The 20,279-nt window shown below is 38.5% G+C and overlaps 1 non-coding gene and 1 pseudogene across 1 annotated transcript; both read left to right on the top strand.

Moving 5' to 3' along the window:
- Positions 1 to 15,059: 15,059 nt before the first annotated feature.
- Positions 15,060 to 15,911, top strand: LOC107498059 (annotated as a pseudogene).
- Positions 15,912 to 19,993: 4,082 nt separating this feature from the next.
- TRNAM-CAU lies at positions 19,994 to 20,066 on the top strand. The gene has a single exon. It is a non-coding gene; the product is annotated as a tRNA-Met (tRNA).
- The last annotated feature ends 213 nt before the right edge of the window (positions 20,067 to 20,279 follow it).

Below are 20,279 nucleotides of genomic sequence, written 5' to 3'. Positions count from 1 at the left end.
GTCCCCCATATGCTCCAAAACCAAACACCGAAAACTCATGGCAATCTGAGCGAACACTATCAAAACCGTGGCTAACACTGACAAGAACTGAGGCTGAAGGTAGTGAGTGTAACTGAATATCTCTAAGGAAAAAAAGGCATTATTAAGACTTTATAAAAGGGAAGGATCCAAGAGGATTAGACGCCACCTACTGGAAACCAAAAAAATAATGCCTTCTTTGAAATAGGCTACTGAGAGATCTTATATAATAAATCTTCTTTCTGGAAAAAAACTTCCATTATTGCCCAGGTAGAGAAATTGCCCATTAAACACTATGAACAACCAAGGTGAAAGGGTAGCTTAGAAAAAAAGAGAAAAATCTCCAGAAAATAACTTTAAAGACATAAGAATATGTGAGTTAAATGACAGAGAATTCAGGATGGTACTTCTGAAAAAAACTCATAAGATCCAAAATTATTTATATCAACAATTTTAAAAAATTAAAAAACATCTAAATCAGCAGAATGAATTCTTTAGCAAATAGAACTCCTGGAGAAGAATAACACATTGAAAGAGATGAGAAATGAAATAGCAAGCTTGGGAAATAAAGTCGATCATATTGAAAAAAATATCAGTGGTATTGAAGGTAGAAATCTAGAAATAAATCAGAGGGAAGAAGAGAAAAACCAAAGAATGAAAAATAATGAAAGAGAAATACAAGAACTAGCCAATACCATCAGAAAATAAACATAAGAATAAAGGGCATTCTCAAAGGGGAGAAAAAGGGGCAGGGATAAGAAAGCACTTAAGGCAAATAGTTAATGAGAATTTCCCAAATCTAAGGAATGAGCTGGAGAGTGGAACTGAAGAAGTCAACAGAATACCCAATTCTCTCAAACCAAAAAGGCCTTCTCCAAGATACATTGTATTACATTATCAAAAATCAATGACGAAGACAGAATTCTTAGGGTAGCCAGGGAAAAGAAGATAGTAACCTATAAAGAAAACCCACTAGATTATCATCGGACTTCTCAGCACAAACCTTAAGAGCCACAAAGGAGTGGAATCAAATAATCAAACCATTAAATAAAAGCCAAGAATAATGTATCCAGCAAAGCTCTACTTTAGATATAAAGGAGAAACAAGCACCTTTCCAGACATACAAAAATTGAGGGAATTCTTCACTATGTGGCCTGCACTACAGGAAATACTGAAAAGGGTCAACTCACCTAAAACAAAATGATGAAAGAAATATATAACTTAGAGTAAAGTGACTAGCAGACAGATAGAAGCAGAGGAGTGCAATCCATACTAAAAATAGGACATTATAAGTTTAAGCAATAAGAAGAGATTTGCTGTAGCAAGATAGTCATGAACATTCAGCATTACATAGGGAAAAAATGAGACAATAATGACTAAAAAGGGGAGGATTCAAAGATCCAAATTCACCAAGGGGAATGGAGATAAGGCACATACAGAAGAAATTGAACTACTATATAATAACTATCCTCTACATATTTGTAAAGGTAACCACATGCCGAAGATTGAGAACTGAAGTGTACAACATAAAACTAGAAGGACCAGAGGGAAAACCCACAAAACCCAACCAAATTTTTTTTTAAAAAAAGGACAAACAAGCACAAGGAAGCTATAGAAATACCAAGCTACCAGAAAGCAAAATATAAAATGGCTATAAGAAGAACTCATATTTCAATAGTCGCCCTAAATGTAAATGGACTGAACTCACCAATAAAAGGGCACAGAGTTGCAGATAGGATGAGAAAACAAAACTCACCATATACTGTCTCCAGGAGACACATCTCAGTTCCAAAGACAAATATAGACTCAAAGTAAAAGGATGGAAAATGATATATCAAGCAAATGGCATTTAGAGAAAATTGGGAGTAGCAGTACTAATATCAGATGAAATAGACTTCGAAATCAAAGAGGTAAAGAAAGATACTGAGGGACATTTCATTATGATAAAGGGAATCATGCACCAAGAAAACAGAACACTTAACCATGCTCCCAATCAAGGAGCCCCAAATATAAAAGAGTTGAAATCATACCAACCATATTATCTGATCATAATACTTTAAATCTAGAGATCAACTGTAAAAAGAAAGCAGGAAGAACCACAAATACACAGAGATTAAACAACAGGCTACTGAAGAATGACTGGGTCAGAAAAGAAATAAAAAGAGAGATAAAGGATACATAGAAACTAATGATAATGATAATAAAACATATCAAAACTTTTGGGACACAGCTAAAGGGGTAGTAAGAGGAAAGTTCATATTATTACAGGCCTATCTCAAAAACAAGAACAAGTCCAAATAAACAACCTAACACTTCATCTTAAAAACTAGAAAAGGAAGAACAAAAAAGCCTAAAGTCAGCAGAAGGAAAGAAATAATTAAAATCAGAGCAGAAATAAATGAAATTGATAACAAAAAAAAAAACTGTAGAAAAAATAACTGCAACAAAGAGCTAGTTCTTTGAGAAAGTTAATAAAATTGACAAACCCCTGGCTAGATTCACTAAAGAAAAAAGACAAAGGACACAAATAAACAAAATCAGGGATGAAAGAGTGAAAATTACAATAAACACTGGAGAAATACAAAGATCATACAAGAATACCATGAAAAATTATATAACACCAAATTTAATAACCTAGAAAAAATGGATCAGTACTTAGAAAGATACAACCTTCCTTGACTGAATGAAGAATAACTGGAAAATCTAAATAGACCAATCAGCAGTATGGAAATTGAAACGATCATCAAAAATCATCAAAAAGTAGAAGTCCAGGACCAGCTGGCTTCACCAGTGAATTCTACCAAACATTCAAAAAAGATTTAATACCTATTCTCCTCAAACTCTTCCAAAAAATCAAAGAGGAGGCAATACTTCCCAACTTATTTTATGAGGCCAATATTACTCTGATACCAAAACCTGGTACAGATAACACAAAACAAGAAAACTACGGACCACTATCTCTCATGAATGGAGATGCAAAAATCTTAAATAAGATACTAGTCAACCAAATACAGCAACATATTAAAAAGATTATACACCATGATCAAGTTGGCTTCATCCCAGGGGCACCAGGATGGTTCAACATACACAAATTGATTAATGTGACACACTACATAAACAAATTAAAAAATAAGAATCATATAATCATGTCAACAGATGCAACAAAAAGCCTTTGACAAGATACAGCATCCATTTATGATCAGAACGCTTAACAAAATCAGTATAGAAGGAAAGTACCTTAACATAATAAAGGCCAATTATGACAAACCCTCAGCCAGCATTATGCTTAATGGTGAAAAACTAAACACTTTCCCTCTGCGATCCGGAACAAGACAAGGCTGTGCACTATCATGACTGTTATTCTGTATAACATTGGAGGTCAGCAAGTGCAATCATGCAAGAGAAAGTTATAAAAGGCATCCAAATATGAAATGAAAAAATCAAACTGTCACTATTTGCAGATGACATGATTCTCTATATAGAAAACCATAAAGACTCCACAAGAACGCTACTAGAAACAATAAGCAAATACAGTAAAAATTCTGGATATAAAAATCAAAGTTCAAAAATCCATAGCATTCCTATATTCTAATAAAGAAGTGTCAGAAAAAAGAAGTGGAAAAAATAATTCCTTTTGCAATCACAACAAAAATAAAATAAAATACCTAGAAATAAATCTAACGAAACATGTGAAGGACCTATATAATGAAAACTATATGACCCTATTGAAAAAAAATGAAGAATATAAAAAAAAAAAAGGAAAGATATTTTGTGTTCTGGGATTGGAAGAATCAACACAATTAAAATGACCTTATTACCTAAAGCATTATTCAGATTTAATGCAATCTCCATCAAAATTCCATTGGCATTTTTTAAAGAGAGAGAATGAAAAATCATCAGATTTGCATGGAAGCACAAAAGACCCCGAATTGCCAAAGCCATCCTGAGAAGAAAGAACAAGGTGGGAGTCATCACTCTGCCTGACTTCTGACTTCAAATTACACTACAAAGTGACGATAATCAAAACGTCATGGTATTGGCAGAAAAACAGACACATGGACCAGTGGAACAGAATTGAGAAGTAAATCCATTTTTATATGGGCAAGTAATTTTTGACAAAAGAACCAAAAACATACAGTGGAGAAAGGAAAGCTTCTTCAATAAATGGTGCTGGGAACACTGGAAAGCCTCCTGCAAAAGAATGAAACTAGACTGTGTCTATCATTGCACACCAAAATTACCTCAAAATAGATTAAGGTCCCTAACATAAGACCTGAAACAATAAATTGCGTAGAAGAAAACATAAGAACTAAACTCAGAGACCTTGGACTTAAAGAGGATTTTATAAATTTGACCTCAAAGGCAAAGGAAGTAAAAGCAAAAATAAATAAATGGGACTACCTCAAACTAAAAAGCTTCTGCACAGCAAAGGAAACCATCAACAAGGTAAAGAGACAACCATCTGAAAGGGAAAATATATTTGCAAGCAACACCTCCAATAAGGGCCTAATATCCAAAATATACAAAGAACTCATACAACTTGATAACAACAAAAAAGCAAACAACCCATTTAAAAAATGGGCAGAGGACCTGAACAGACACTTCTACCAAGGAGACATACAAATGGCCAACAAACATATGAAAGGATGCTCAACATCGATAGCTATTAGGGAAATGCAAATCAAAACTGCAATGAAATACCATCTCACACCTCTTAGAATAGCTATAATCAACAAGACAAATAATAACAAATGTTGAAGAGGATGCGGAGAAAAAGTAATCCACGTACACTGCTGGGATTGCAAATTGGTGCAGCCGCTATCGAAAACAGTACGGAGTTTCCTCAAAAAACTAAGAATTGATCTACCATATGATCCACCAATCCCTCTACTGGGTATTTCCCCAAAGACTTGAAAACCCATATCCGAAATATATTTGTACACCTATGTTCTTAGCAGCATTATTCACAGTGGCCAGGAAATGGAAGCAACCAAAGTGTCTTACAATAGACGACTGGCTAAAGAAGCAGTGGTACATATATACAATGGAATATTACTCAACCATAAGAAGAGACGAAATACTGCCATTTGCAACAACATGAATGGACCCCGAGATAATCATGCTAAGCGAAATAAGCCAGACAGAAAAAGTTGAAAACCACATAATATCACTTGTGTGTGGTATATAAACTTAAAAGCAACAAATGAACAGGACAAACAAACAGACTCATGGATATGGACAATAGACTAGTGGTTACTAGAGGGTAAGGGAGAAGGGGGGAAGAGGGTGTTAGATGGGTAAAAGGGGTCAAATATGTGATGAGAGAAAGAAATCTAACTATTGGAGGGGAACACACAATGTAATATATATAGATATGTAGATATATAGATATCTATATCTATATCTATATCTCTATGTCTTACTGTTAAATTGTACACCCAAAACTTAATAGATTTTCTTAACCAATGTCACCATAATAGAAATTAACTTTTTAAAAAAGAAGTAAAATTATACATATATCACTACCAATATATTGATGTTAATAATGTTAAGATATACAACTTTTCCATCGCTATTAGAATCCCACATGTTGCCCTTTTACAGCCACACCCACTTTCTTCCTGTTCCTCCCTCTCAATTCTGGCAAACACCAATCTGCCTTTCATTTCTATAGCTTTGTAATTTCAAGAATGTTATATAAATAAAAACATACAGTGTGTAATCTATTGAGATTGGCTTTTTTACTCACAGTAACTCTTTGGAGATTCATCTAGGTTGTTGAGTGAATCAATAGTTCATTCCTTTTTATTGCTGAGTAGTATTCTGTCATATGAATTTATCAGTTTGAACATTCCCCCAATAAAGGACATTTGGGTTGTTTTTGATTATTATGAGTAAAGCTGCTATAAACACTTGTGTACAGGCTGCTAATCTAAAACTAAAAGACCTTTCAAAGTGAGAGGTAACATTTATTTTAAAATGTTTTAAAATAGCTGTTCAGGAAGCACAGATTAAGGCAGAAGTCCAGACAGTGTTTCAAATTAGGAGACAAATATTTGTGAGAAAGGAAAGGGGAATAGTTACATCAATAGAAGGAAGACATTTCTATTGGTGCAGATAAGATAACATAGTGATATTAACTGTAAAGGATGTTTTTAATTTTTAGTCTAATAACCATCAGTCTCCTTAGTCATAATATCTGCTTTCTTGTTATAGTCTTGTTATACTTGAAAATAATTCCTTGGGACACAATGTTACTTTAGGCTTAACCCATAGGTTATTTTGTCCTGTTATAATATTCCAAAGGTTTGAGGCATAAGACCTGCAAGGCAATTCCTTTCAGATGTCAGCTCCTGCCTCATTTTAAAGTGGCTCCATTTATTTTATTTTTTTACAAGGTTTTTGTGTAAACATTGGTCTTCATTTCTCTGGGATAAATGCCTAGGAATGAAACTGCTGGGTGGTATTGTACTTACATGTTTAGTTTTTAAAGAAACTGTTAAACTGTTTTTCAAATAGCTATACCATTTTACATTCCCACCAGCAATATATACGGCCTCATCAGTATTTGGTATTTTCACTAGTTTAATTTTAGCCATTCTAATAAGTATATAGCGACATCTTGCTGTGGTTGTAATTTACATTTCCCTAGTGGCTTATGATGTTGGAGACCTTTTCATGTGCTTATTTGCTATCTTCTTTTATCAAATCTCTTTAAGTCTTTTGTTCAATACAAGAAGAACATTTGTGTACAGGTTTTTGCATGAAAAGTCCCTGAAAGAACTCGAAGTTCAGATCTGCTGCAAATGTATCTTGGATTGTATATAGTTGTCATACAATGCAATTCTTATGCAGCAATATTTACAAAATGCAATACAGTCTTGCTGTTATGGGGAAAGGCTGAGCACAAAGTGGAGAAATCCCCAGGATAATAGAGTTTCTTCTGATGCCACTAAGCCACTAAGAGTTTCTTCTGATGTCAACTTCCTGCACCACCTTTCCCTGTGTGCAAAACCTAAAGATCAAGCATATGGTACTGTTTATTTTTTTTTTAATTAAAAAAAGAAGAAAAGAAAGAAAATAAATGAAGACAATGGGCCCAAAAGGGAATAAGTTATGCTAAGCCTCAAGTCACCAAGACTTAATTACAGTTTTGGCTCTTCCAGATACAAAATCTTCAATCAAGAATTGCCTGATAGACCCCTGCCATCCCTTAAAGTAAAGTACCTTACAATAGCCATTATGCTTTTTGTGTGGTAGCATAATTTCCTCATTCGTACTCTCTTCTGTCTATAAAAGCCTTTAATGTTTTACATCTCCTCCTTGAGACTTCTTTCTATGTGCTAGATTGGATGCTGCCTGATTGGAATCTATTTTTGGTGGAGTAAACTCTGAAATGTTTTACTATATGTATCACTTTTTTTTTTTTTAACTTTAGTATGTACACAGGTTTGCTGTGTGCAAAACTAGTGCTGGGGAATAATGCTTTTAAAATAGAAAGGGACGTTAAAGAAGAGAGACCAGGTCTCAGTAGGATGCCCAGGTGAAACTGCAGGTGTTGCTCGCAGATGTGGTCCCACCGCTGACCATCACGGCAAGTTTGACCTGCTCTGGTCGCGCTTGGGCCGTGTCCACCATTCCTTAGACAACCTGATACTGGTGGCTTCGCCAGGAACCCCATGCTGGTGCGAGGCCCGGTGCGGGAGCCCATTCTATACAAACCTGTAGCTCCGAATCTCTCGGGCCCTCACGAACCGCCAGCCTCAGGCTTCTCCGAGCTGGGATTACAGGTGCGCACCACTGAGCCAGTCCCTGGTCTGGCAGCACGGGGCAGCCTGGTAGCTATGGCCTACCGTAAGGCAAGGTGGCTCTACCTGCATAGTGACTTGTGTATCCCCAGCCCATTGTTCACTCTAGATTGCCGAAAGTGGCTGGATAGAACTGAGCTAAAGAGACACAGAAAGCAGTGGAAGAGATGTGAAAAAGTATTCTTTATCATGTATGTTGTCCTTGCGATCTTTGTAAAAAGGTAGGTTAAGCAAAGCCTGTAAATTTAATAAGTAGAAGACTGTGTTGAGCATTGAGCATGTTTTGCAATCCTCAGTGCCTTATGAAATCACGTGCAGATCCTGCTAAAATATAGGTTTGGGTGCTGTGTGTCTGAAGTGGAGTCTGAGATTCTGCATTTCTAAGAAACTCCCACATTAAGCAAATGCTGCTGATGCAAGTGACTAGGTTATTGACACTTTGGAACCTAATAGTTCCACACCTTTTTATTTATTTTAGCAGTCTTTATGATATTAGAACATTAACATTAAAATACATTCATACATACATAAAAGATACTCATAGTTTCGGCCTTATAAACGATTATAGACAATTCTCTTTTTTCCTTTTTCAGATCTTATCATTAGACACACATAATTTTTCATATAGCTGAAACCAAGAGGTAGGCTGGTTCATCAGAAGCCCACATGAGAACCTGGACTTGTGATTGCCATCAGAAGAAGGGCAGTCTAAGCCCTTAACCTGTGGATCTGATGCTATCTCTGGTTAGGTAGCAGCGGAATTGAGTTGAATTTTAGGACATCCAGCTGGTAACGGATAATTTCTTGGTGATGTAGGGAAAAAACCCTACATCATTAGAATTGGGCATAAGAATTATGAATCATCATGGAAAGGTTTTTTCCACAAAGCATCATCAGGTAGAAAACTGATAGGGTGTGAATTTCTGGGAAAAATTATGAGTTCCTAGTTCTATTAGACATGAGCAGAGAGAATTAAAAGGAGATAGGCCAAGAGAAACAAGATGAAGATAAGGCTGCAAAGGAAAGAAGAGTTACTTTGTGTGGTAGCTAGTCTCTAATAACTGACCCTAAAGTAGCATGTCTATCAGTAATCACACCCTCATATAGCCCATTCCCACAGTGAATCTTGGCCACCATAATACAATTTAATTGAAGTAACACTGTGACAGTTCCAGGCCAGAGGCATAAGAAACCTTGCAGCTTCTAGCTTGGTATCTTGTAATGCTCAGTCTCAGGAAGCTTCCTCTCAGAACCCAGTCACCACAATGTGCCCAAGTCACACAGAAAGGCCATGGATAGGTACTCTGAGCAACAGTCTCAACTGAGCTCCTAACAGATCACAAACACCAAACTGCCTCTGCCGATCATATGAGTGAACCATTTTGGACATCTCAGCTCAGTCAAATCCTCAGAGGACTAGAGTTCTTACAGACATCACATGGAGTAACATGTGATGAACCAGGTGAACCCAGTCAACCCACAGAATCAAGAAAGATAATAAAATGTTTTTCTATTGTTATCATAACACATTGCCAAAGTGTATTGGCTTTAAACAACACAAATATGTTAGAGTTTTTTAGCTCAGAGGTCCAGTATGGTCTTATCACGTTGAAATCAAGGTGTTGGCAGGCTACATTGCTTTCTGGAAGCTCTAAGAGAGTATATGTTTACTCTTCATCAGATTGTTGACAGAGTTTGGTTCTTTGCAGTTGTAGGACTGAGGTATCTATTTTCTTGATGGCTATAAGCTAGTGTCCATTCCCAGCTTCTAAAGGCTGCTGCATTCCTTGGCTTTTCAAAGCCATTGATGGTGGATCGAGTCCTCCTCTAATCATGTCTTCTGCTTCCCCTTGCCAGTTTTTGTTTTAGAGTCAAGGAAATTTTATTTGAAGTGGGATTAACACTCCACAAACAGAGCATGGTCTTCTCACAGAGAAAGAGAGTGAGAAGGACCCTGAGTGTCCAGGGAATTGAGTTTATATATCATTCTTTAGTTTACATTTCCTTTGATATGGACATATAGTGAGGAAGGGGAAGGGGAAGGAGAAGAGTGTATAGCCTGAAAGACCTGCTAGCAGTTTCCAGCCTTTACTCCATAGCTTCCCGCATGGTTTTAGCTTTAGGGAATGAAAGATTTTATTGATGTAGGGCAGCCACTTGAAGATTGTTTTTCTTGCTCCCCTTCCACAGGTATGGGGGAAATGGGTTGTTAGCAATCCCAGTAGAAATCTTCCTTTGTTCTGAAGGTGTCCTCCTGGCCTAGCTGAAGGGCTGGTCAGCATATTGTAGTCTCTGAAAGTAGCTTAATTAACATTTTAATTTTCTTGCATCCTTCCTACATTATTCCTCCTCAGAGAATTTATTCCCTTATCCTTAAAGGGATGTCGAGGGATGGAGATCATCTGCCTTTTGTAGCTTCAAAGCTGAGGTAGGGCTGTAGTTCCTGCCTACTGGAAACAAAAATCTCTGGAAGCCTATCATAAGGGCCCTGGAGGCAGAGAACATGAGGTTGTTCCAGCCTCTGGAAGTTGCATGAAGCCTTGCAGCCTAGAAGATATAAATTTAGCAAAAAAGATTGAAAAGACAAAAGTCAAAATTAATACTAGAAGTAATTGGCAATGAAGTTATTTTTTCATGGCAGTTTGTTAATTCAAGGTAAAGATATGTAGTGAAAAGAAATTGAATCATTTTGAAGTGAGTAGCTTCTAGACACTGGGATAAAAGAATAATTATTCAGAAAAGTTCCCCTAATTCCCTGGGACATGTGGACTTATCTATTTTCTAGAACAAGGACTTAAGATCTTCCATGATTTCATAGGAATAGGTTGCACTTCCTGTTTCATTTTCTGGAGGAAACTGTGAGGACTCATAAGAGACTGGTTTAATTTGAGACATGAAGAGAAATTTAATTTAAAACATGAAGAGAAATTTCTCATTTAAATGGCCGACATTTCTAATCAGTTCTTTGTTCTTCTTCTGTAAACAATGTTTCCTGCATTGGCCAAAGCTCTCAAGGTCAACTGAGACCTCACACTTCCCCTAAGCTGTATCGCGTTAGTGCTTGTTTGAAAAGATGTATTGCTTTAGTGCTTTGCTTGTTTGAAAATCCCATGCTCTGTAACTGCCCGTAGCCCATAGCAATTACAGGGGTCTGTAAATCAGCCCATGTCAACCATATCGTGGGTATAAAAGTGAAATTGCCCCTGGCCTCAGTGCCCAGATTTTCAGAGCACTAGCTCTTCTGGGACCGCTGGCGTAATAAACCTGAGTTTCTCCAACCCTCTGGGTACTGCTTGATTTCTCGCTGGTCTGAGTTTTTGCAATTTTTCTGCAACAGACATATATACCCAGCGGTTAATTCCTTGTAATTTGACAGTAGTTGGGGAACTTAATAAAACTTGGTAGGCCTTGTTTGCATTGAGGGCTTTCAATAGATCATAGAGAAAGAGGTGCTCTGCTCTGTAGGAAACCCTGACATAGAAGTAGGTTGTCTACAAATGGTTTAGCCTTAGGTTTTCTACAAACATGCACTGCGTGATGAGCAAGGGAGCTCCACCCTTTTTGGCTGAGCCCCATTTCCTGGGAAGAGGTGCCTCCTCACTGGACCTTGGTCCTGACGTGCAGTGGGAAATTTCATCACTAGTATCAGTCTCACAATGGGAAAAGTAAATTATCTTAATGTTAGGCTGGCTATTTATTGCTGCCACTGTGCAGTTAACATTGGAGAGGCCCATAGGAAGGGTCAGGACAGAGTAGTAAAATTCAGTTCTAGTAAAAATTTAGTTGTTCCTTTCTGCTTTGTCGAGGCTGATCTGAGGCTCCACTGTCATGATTGCAATGGATTTCTCTAGGACTAGAGCCACAGAATGCTTGGGCCTCTCTTGTTGGAGGAGGAAGCAGCTCTCTCATGAGAGGCTTGCTATTAATGTAGGGAGTAGGCAAGAGAATTAAAATCTTAATCAAGCCACAATCAGAGGTTGCAATACGCCGAACAGCCCTGCAGCCAGGCCAGGAGGACACCTGCAGAACAAAGGAAGATTTCAGCTGGGATTGCTAACAACCCATTCTCCACACCTGTGAAAGGGAACCAGGAACCAAGAGTCATTCTCTCTGGCTAAAACTATGGAAACCTATGGATTAAAGGCTGGGAACAGCCAGCAGACCTTTCACTCTATGTAGTCTTATCTTTTCACACTAATACTCTTCCCCTTCCTCACTACAAATCTATATCAAAGGAAAAAGGAACTATAGAATGACATATAAACTGAATTCTCTGAATACTCAGGGCCCCTCTCAGTGCCTTTACTCTGTCAATCACTGTCTCCGTCTCACTTTCTGCCTCTGAAAGAAGACTATACTCTGAGGAGTGTTACCCCTTTTCTAATAAACTTTCCTTTTGACCTAACTTTGGTGTGTTTGTTGAATTATTTCTTCACTCTCCACCAAAGGACCCTCTTCTCTCTTCTTCTCTAGGTACTGGGCTTGGTTTCCCCTTTACTTGGGGAAATTTTCCCTGTGCTTCATCACAATGAAGGGAGATGGCTTATGAGGGCCACCTCTCCTCAGCTTCCCAGGGCTGGATGGACACTTGCCCTTCTAGTGCCCTTCCTTCTTGCAGTTTGCACATTGATTATGCTCCAGTCTCTATGAAGCCAACCATTGCCAACCAAGTTCGAGGCCCTCCAGGCCTGAAAGGTTTTTATTGCCCAAGGTCACTTCAAGATGATCCCTGTATTATGGCAGCTGAAATTTGCGCCTTTTTTGTACTCTGATTCCTTCTCTGCCCAGTCCCAGCTGTTGGACACCTTAAAGACCTCTGGCACCAAGGCAGCCTGCAGGGCCCCAACTTTCGGAGCTTCCTTTTAAATATTGGTCACAGCCCAAGTTATGAAATGTATAGCCAGGAATGTCTGGCCCTCTGTCTTTGGGCCAATGTTAGTATAGTCTATAAAAATCTCAGACAACTGGTAAGGTAACATAAAACACAGAAAATTACTTCAATGAAGCACAGGATCCTTATTTTCTACTTAGAAAATTTTCCCATAATATTAGTAGCAGACTGACAGTCTGAGAAACATTAAAACACAACTCTAATTTTGTATTAGCCTACTTTTGACAATCTTGTTTAGCTTAATCATATAAAATTTCCTCTCAGGATTTCTCTTTACAAACCTTCTACAACTTTTCTTGTCCCTTCAGTTTGCCTCTTCTCATACATTTAGAAATAACCGACTTTAAGACAAATATCTTTCCTTCAAAATATATTTCCATATTTTATATTTTCTGTTACCAAAAATGTACATTTTCCTTTCCATCATAATTTCCATCATAATGCTTAACTCAACCCCCATATTACATATAAGACTGACAAATATAGAGCAGAGGTCATGCCCATACTCTTATTATTTCTCCATCATCAGTATTTGTAACTTCCCTGTGGGTGCATATCTAGTTTCCTCAGGGAGTGACAAAATAGATGAAGTCCCCAGACAACTTGGTCCCTGCCTCAGAGTCCAAGGGGGAAGGGGAAAGAGAAAATTTCTGATTATTTTGAGATCTCCGAGAAGGCGCTCCTATCGTTGGGCCATCTAATAAATCTGAGTCTTGGTAAAGGGGCGCAAAAACTGTAGATATGGGACTTTTTACTTTTCCAGTTTCTTGCAAAAAAGACCTAATTGTAAGAAACTATTACAAGCCAAAATTCTTGGTCTCCCTCCCATTGTTATTGTAGAGAGGAGGCAGGGCCCCTATGGGTCCTCGCTGCTAGCTGCCAGTTGCTGTTCCTGCTTTTCCCATGGGCAGAGTGCCCTGGGAAGTGGCGGTGAAGCTGGGGAGAATATTCTTCCCTAACTGGGAATCAAACCTGGGCACCCTGGGTAAAATAAGCACTGAACCTTAATCCCTATGTTGCAAGAAGCAACAGCCACCAGAGGAAATTGGACGCTCAGACAACTTTGTTAGAAGAAGGAGAATTTATTAGCTGGTGGGGTGCATGGGGCCTAATAGCACCAAAGCATGAGTTCTCCCTGGTTAGATTTCTAACGGTTTATATACCTTTGCAGTGTCCATGCAAGGGGCATGTGATTTCTTTGTCTGAGGTTTTACGTGTACCTCTTGACTCAGGATGGGGAGGGATAGTTTTGGGTGGGGGCTGCAAGGAAGAAGGAATTTCCAGACCACTGGCCCTACCTATTTACAGATCATTTGTCTTGTAGGTGTTGCAAGAGTTTCCAGAAGGCCATTTAGAGATCCATAGAATGTGGTTAATCTATAACCAGCTGAGTCAGTCATTTCCTTTGCATTTTTCAGATGCCTTTTCTTCTATCTTAGTAGAATTCGTTAAACAAAATCATTCAAGGCCAAGTTTTTTTTCTGAAAGAAAGGCTTTATTGAGCCATATGCTAATCAGAAAAAGGACCAGGTCCGGAGCATACAGTCTAAACCAACAACAGCAGAGCTAGATGGAGAAGACAAACATGCCCACAGTCCTGAGGATGATGGGGCTCTTTTGTAGAATAAATTTGGAGAAGAAAGAGGTAGGTTTTTTGTTTTGTTTTATTTTGTGTTGTGTTGTTTTTAAGAATGTAAAGAAAAAAAGGGGGTGGGAGGAGAATGTAAAGCGGAGAAAGTTCTAGAATAGGTACATAGTCTAAAAGGAAGAAGTATTTGATCTTTTGGATTGGTTGTGGGCAGTGGTCTGGAAAGTTCATGCATAAGCAGGATGCAGTGGCTTCTGGTGGTCAGCTATTCTCTCTAATTATGAAAATAGCTCCCTGGCAGTTAATTCAAAGTTTTAACACACATTTGGGAATATAAGCAGTATTTTGTTGATTTTTTCCCTCAACTGTTAACTTGTTAACTCTCCTGTCTTCTTCCCATTTGTGGCCTGCTGTAACTTAATCTAGGACATCTTGAAATTTTTCTCTTGTCAAATTCACAGAACCTGGTAGGTGGTAGAATATGGGAAGTAAAATAAAGGTAGGGATTAAAAACGATGCAGAAGTGATAATGCCATTCACTTGCCATCTGAGGAGTAGTAGGTCTTCTCCAAGATGATATTTTTCTTATGGAGAAGTGGGATTTGAAAACCAGGGAGAAAGCAATTAGAATGACAGACCTTGAATATGGTGTCTTAACACAGGTGTCCACACAGACACCTTTCTGCACTTCCCAGAGAGGGGCCCATATGGCGTTGCGCTTGGTTCTCATGTAACTTAAAGTGAAACTGTCATAATGTTTGGAGGCCTAGATGTCCTGCAAATGTAGGAGGAGGATGTCCTCAAATTCCTTGCAGCAGGAACCCGCTTAGGTAGCACCAATCTTGACTTCCAGATGGAACAGTACATCTATAAAAGGAAAAGCAATGGCATCTACATCATAAATTTGAAGAGAACCTGGGAGAAGCTTCTGCTGGCAGCTCGTGCCATTGTTGCCATTGAAAACCCAGCTGATGTCAGTGTCATATCATCCAGAAATACTGGCCAGGAGCTGTGCTGAAGTTTGCTTTTGCCACTGGAGCCACTCCTATTGCTGGTTGCTTCGATCCTGGCACCTTCACTAACCAGATACAGAAAGCTGAGACTTCTGGTGGTTACTGATCCCTGGACCAACCACCAGCCTCTCACACAGGTGTCTTATGTTAACCTGCCTACCATCACTCTGTGTAACACAGGCTCACCTCAGTGCCATCCCTGCAACAACAAGGGAGCTCACTCAGTGGGTTTGGTGTGGTGGATGCTGGCCCGGGAAGTTCTGCACATGCATGGCACCATCTCGTATGAACACCCTTGGGCGGTCAAGCCTGAACTCTACTTCTACAGAGATTGAAAAGAAAGAGCAGACCCATGCTGAAAAGGCTGTGACCGAAGAGGAATTTCAGGGTGAATGGACTGCTCGAGCTCCTGAGTTCACTCACTGCTGCTCAACCTAAAGTCACAGACTGGTCTGATGGAATTCAAATGTCCTATGTACCTATTCAGCAGTTTCCTACTGAAGACTGTAGTGCTCAGCCTGTCACTGAAGACTAGTCTGCGGCCCCTACAGCTCAGGCCATTGAGGGTAGGAACAACCACTGAGTGGTCTTAAGCTGGTCTTCCACAAATTCTTAAAGACAATGGAAATAAGGCTGACAGAAAATAAACACTTTCTAAAAGAAAAAGAAATACTATTGCCATCTAATAGTATTTCTAATGTAAGGAAGGCTAACGAAATGATGAGGATGCTATGATGGGAATTATCTCCTTAACACACTTGAAGAGAATTGACTCAGAATTTTGGGATCTTGGTCATTGAAAAGGAAGTGGTTAGGAGAATAAGGAGAAAATGGAGGATAACAAAAGAATGATAAGAAGACAGTAACAGAAAATATTTTGGGATAAAATCTAAGATAGTCTTGTGAAAGGGGAAATTAATATGAACACTTTGCTTAATTTGTGAATTGTGGTTTCTTTATGTTTAAAATCATAGTTTCAGTAAATTTGCCTTCATTATTCTGTCAGAAGCCAACTTCTAGGAATTCTCACCAACCCTATGAAACTTGTGAGGAGAAATCCTATAGTGTTTCCCTTTCCTTTCTCTTCAGAGGATACACAGCAAAGTTTCCCAAACCTTGTCTAGCAAATAAGCCTCATGTATGCAAAGGAGATGTGCATTTCCTCTGCTCTTACTCCGATCCCAACACACTTCCCCCAGGTCCTAGATTTTTCATTTCTAAAGATTTTTTGTCCCCCCCCCCCACTCTATTTTTCAAACTTTTTCTAGCGGGATTCATAACAAGAAATACAGTTTGCATCACAACTCTTACTTACTTGCAATGCAATCTGACATTTTGCATTCTATTCTCTCATTAAAATCAAAATTCTAGTCATGACCCACTGAATTGATTTTATGACCCACACAAAGGTATCACAACCTGCAATTTGAAAAACACACTACCTTTGTCTTTATAATTAACCCAAACTGCAGACACCATTTCAAATGAAATTACCTTTTTTTTTTTTTTTTTTTTTAAGGCGAGGCAACTTTGACCTCACAGATTGCAAGGAGTTTGTCAGTTTACAGTCCCTTATTCTTAAAACTTTTTTACATCTACAGTACCTAGTCTTCTTAGGTGGTCTCCCATACCAAGTACTAACCAGGCCCAAACCTGCTTAGCTTTGGAGATCAGATGAGATCAGGCTTGTTCAGGGTGGCATGGCCTTTAGCCCAGATACAAATTTCAATCACATCTTATACTCTAATACTGACCACCACTTCTTGACTTTTTAGCTCATTTTCTCTTGCCTACTAGCAAATTGTTTAATGCATTCTTTTCCTCCTCACATTTTTACTAGCTTATTTTTACAGCTGAAATTTCATGATTAATTACCAGTATTACTAGCTTGCATAACCTTCATCTCCTTTGCCCCATTCCCAACCCTTGGTCAAATGAAACACACCACCATTTTCTCCAAATCTGAATCTGAATAGCTAAGTAGATAGAGACTACTCCTAACTGTGCTCCTCTCTTTAACCAACTCTAAACCAAACTTTTATCCCTCCACTCTACTGAAACTTCCTTGTCAAGTCCCAGCAACTTCCATCTTATAAAATCCAATGGTCAATTCTGAGTCTTCATTTTGCTCAGCTTCTCAGTAACATGTGGCCCAGTTGATATTCCCTTTTTATGGAGACACATTCTTCACTTGGCTTCTGGAACATCATACTCTCTTGGTTTTCTTTCTACTTAAATACAATTCCTTCTTTATTTACACCTCTTTCTGATCTCTAAGTGTTGAAGTTCTCCAGGGCCTTGACCTGAGTCCTCATATATTCTTTATGTATACCCTTTCCCTATGTGGGTTTACCTGATCATGTGACCAACTGTACCCTGATGGTTCCCAAACATAAACCTTCAACTCCATCTCTCTATTGAGCATATCCAGTTACATTACTGATATCTCCACTGAATGTCTAAAAGGCATATAAATTTCTGTTTTACTGTAGTCCTTTTCGCCATACTCATCCTTGAAGTATTTCCAGATTATAGGACATTCTTCTTATTCCACACTTTGAAAATAAAAATTTTACAGTGAGCCAATATTCTAACTTTTTTTTCCCTATGGCCAACAACAATGATAACCATCTTTTAGGCACATGCTTAAAGCCACTACTCCCATTTCTATAAAGTCTTAAAATCTCATTAAGGGCTTCTGTACATTTTGAAGAAACTAAAAAGTGACCGTAAACCTCAATAAAGCATGAAAGCCTCAATATCACAAGTAAGCAAACCACAATGTTGTTTAGCAGCATTGTATACAAGGTATGCAGGAAATTTAGCAGATAAAATATTTTCATTTTATTTATTAAGAAATGGAATTTGCTAAAATTTACATTTGTACTGTCTACCAAATGTGCAGATAGATGGGCAAGGTCTGGTTTGTATTTGAATAAGACCAACAATAGTTTGTTTTAAGTATTCAGAGTTTTCATTAACTCTTCATACAAATCAAGAAAAGGATTTTCAATGCTGTGATTCAAATTAAAGTAAGAGCTAGGGGAAACTTTTTGTTGCAGTAATTTGACACATCACTTGAAGTTGATATATTATAGAGAGCAAGGAGCCAAAATATAGTATTGAAATTTCCCCTTTTTGCTTGCCAGCAGATTGCAACTCCCTGAATCAGAGCTTAGAGCAACCAAGAAGATAATGTGTGCTCTATTCTAGATTTATGTCTAATGATATTTTTGAGTGAGTGTTGGTGTCATTTTGGAAGACAAAAACCTTTGATTCAGAAGTTCTTTCCTGTCTCATCCAGGACTTGTGAGATTCAGTCTCCCTATGCACTTTCACAACCCCTTCTCCACCATGAAATTTCAAATCCCTTTCTACATATTGTGCAATATTCTCCGTTTTGATTTTTTACCTCCTTATTTCAGTTGTATGTGTCCTTTTATCTGTCGTTAAAATAACGCAGTTGTTTAGACTTTTACAGTGATGTCTAGGTCAAGCTGACGTTTACATGGTAATCGTTCTCATTTTCATTATCTAAATACAGAAAGCGTAGTTGTTATATTTAGAATGTTAAAAATTAAACCAGCGCTTTTTCGACATAAAACAATCTAGTTAATCTACAGTAGGAGCCAAACTTAGCGCTCATGACTACAAACTTCTTCACACATTTAAGTCGAATCACCCAGAGTAATGTAACACTAGATGGTCCATTCTTGTGAACCGAAAATTATGGTTATCATCGTCAGCGGGCAGGGGAAAACGAGCAACTGCAACTACAGAAGTCGGATAATATAGTTCATATCCATTTGACAGTAATGTTAATATTGGTTTCAGCCCTACAGGAGGTGGCAAGCGGGTCATAAAGCTCTGGGGTGTTGTATACTTTTCTCAACCTTCTGCATCCATCACTAACCGCAGAAAACTCGGACTTTTCGCGCCCAGGGAAGGGGTTTCCCGAGAGGTGAAACTAAATGCTAACACCAAGACACTCCCACGGCAGAGCAAGACAGTAGGTAAACCAGGCTTTTCACCTCTTTCTGTTGCAACTACCGCCCTCACCTTGGTGCAAGAGTCTGCACCAACAGCACCTTGTTCTTTAAACCACCAAGCCCATGTGTCCAGGAACCACCTTTGTGGTCGGGGAAGACCGTAGACTGTTGAAAGTCTAATGGGACTTGAGGAGGTGTTTTCTTTATATGAGGACAGATGGCTTTATGAGAAATTTATCTGTGACGGAGCAAAGGAGATAGAGCAGTAGCTAGCTAGAGACCAAGGCGGCAAGTGAAAGAAAATTTTTTGTTGTTTGAGACAGTAAAAACACTTGAGTGTATTTAAATACTGGTGAAAAAGATCCGATATGGAAGGAGAGAGAGAGAGAGAAGAAGCAGGCAGGTTTCCTCTTCCATTGAGACAAAATGGATGGACGCCGGTGCAGGTAAACGTGCAGGTTTCTGGACAGAAAGTTTAGTAAATTTTCCTTCTGTTGTGAAAGGTGGTAATCAGTGTAGACTGAGGCAGTAGGATCAGCAGTGACTCTTCATCTGAATCAAGTTTTAGAAGCTGTTGCACTTTTAAGACATTGTAGAGCATTTCATTTTCAGAATTAAGAAGACAGTAATTTAAGCAAAGCAACATCCACGGTTAAAGACATTGCATGAGACTTTCGTGCGAACTTGCCTCCTTAGCGCAGTAGGCAGCGCGTCAGTCTCATAATCTGAAGGTCCTGAGTTCGAACCTCAGAGGGGGCAGTTCTTGTTTTGCTCAGGTTTCGCCTTCAAGAATTTAAGTCCTTTGTTTGGCATAAATCTGACTCCTGGCATAAGTCTGACTCCTGGCCGTTGAATGACTGGAGGTATGGAGGTACCCTTACCAAAGGATTAACAATACACTTACTTCCTCCTGATTGTAGATTTGTAAATTCTATAAATAATAATATAAAGCAAACACTCTTTTTGTATTTT

Source organism: Rousettus aegyptiacus, unplaced genomic scaffold (assembly GCF_014176215.1).
Source record: "Rousettus aegyptiacus isolate mRouAeg1 unplaced genomic scaffold, mRouAeg1.p scaffold_m13_p_1, whole genome shotgun sequence".
Lineage (NCBI taxonomy): Eukaryota > Metazoa > Chordata > Mammalia > Chiroptera > Pteropodidae > Rousettus > Rousettus aegyptiacus.
Note: the sequence above shows the minus strand (reverse complement) of the source record. Positions and strands in the feature narration are given on the sequence as shown.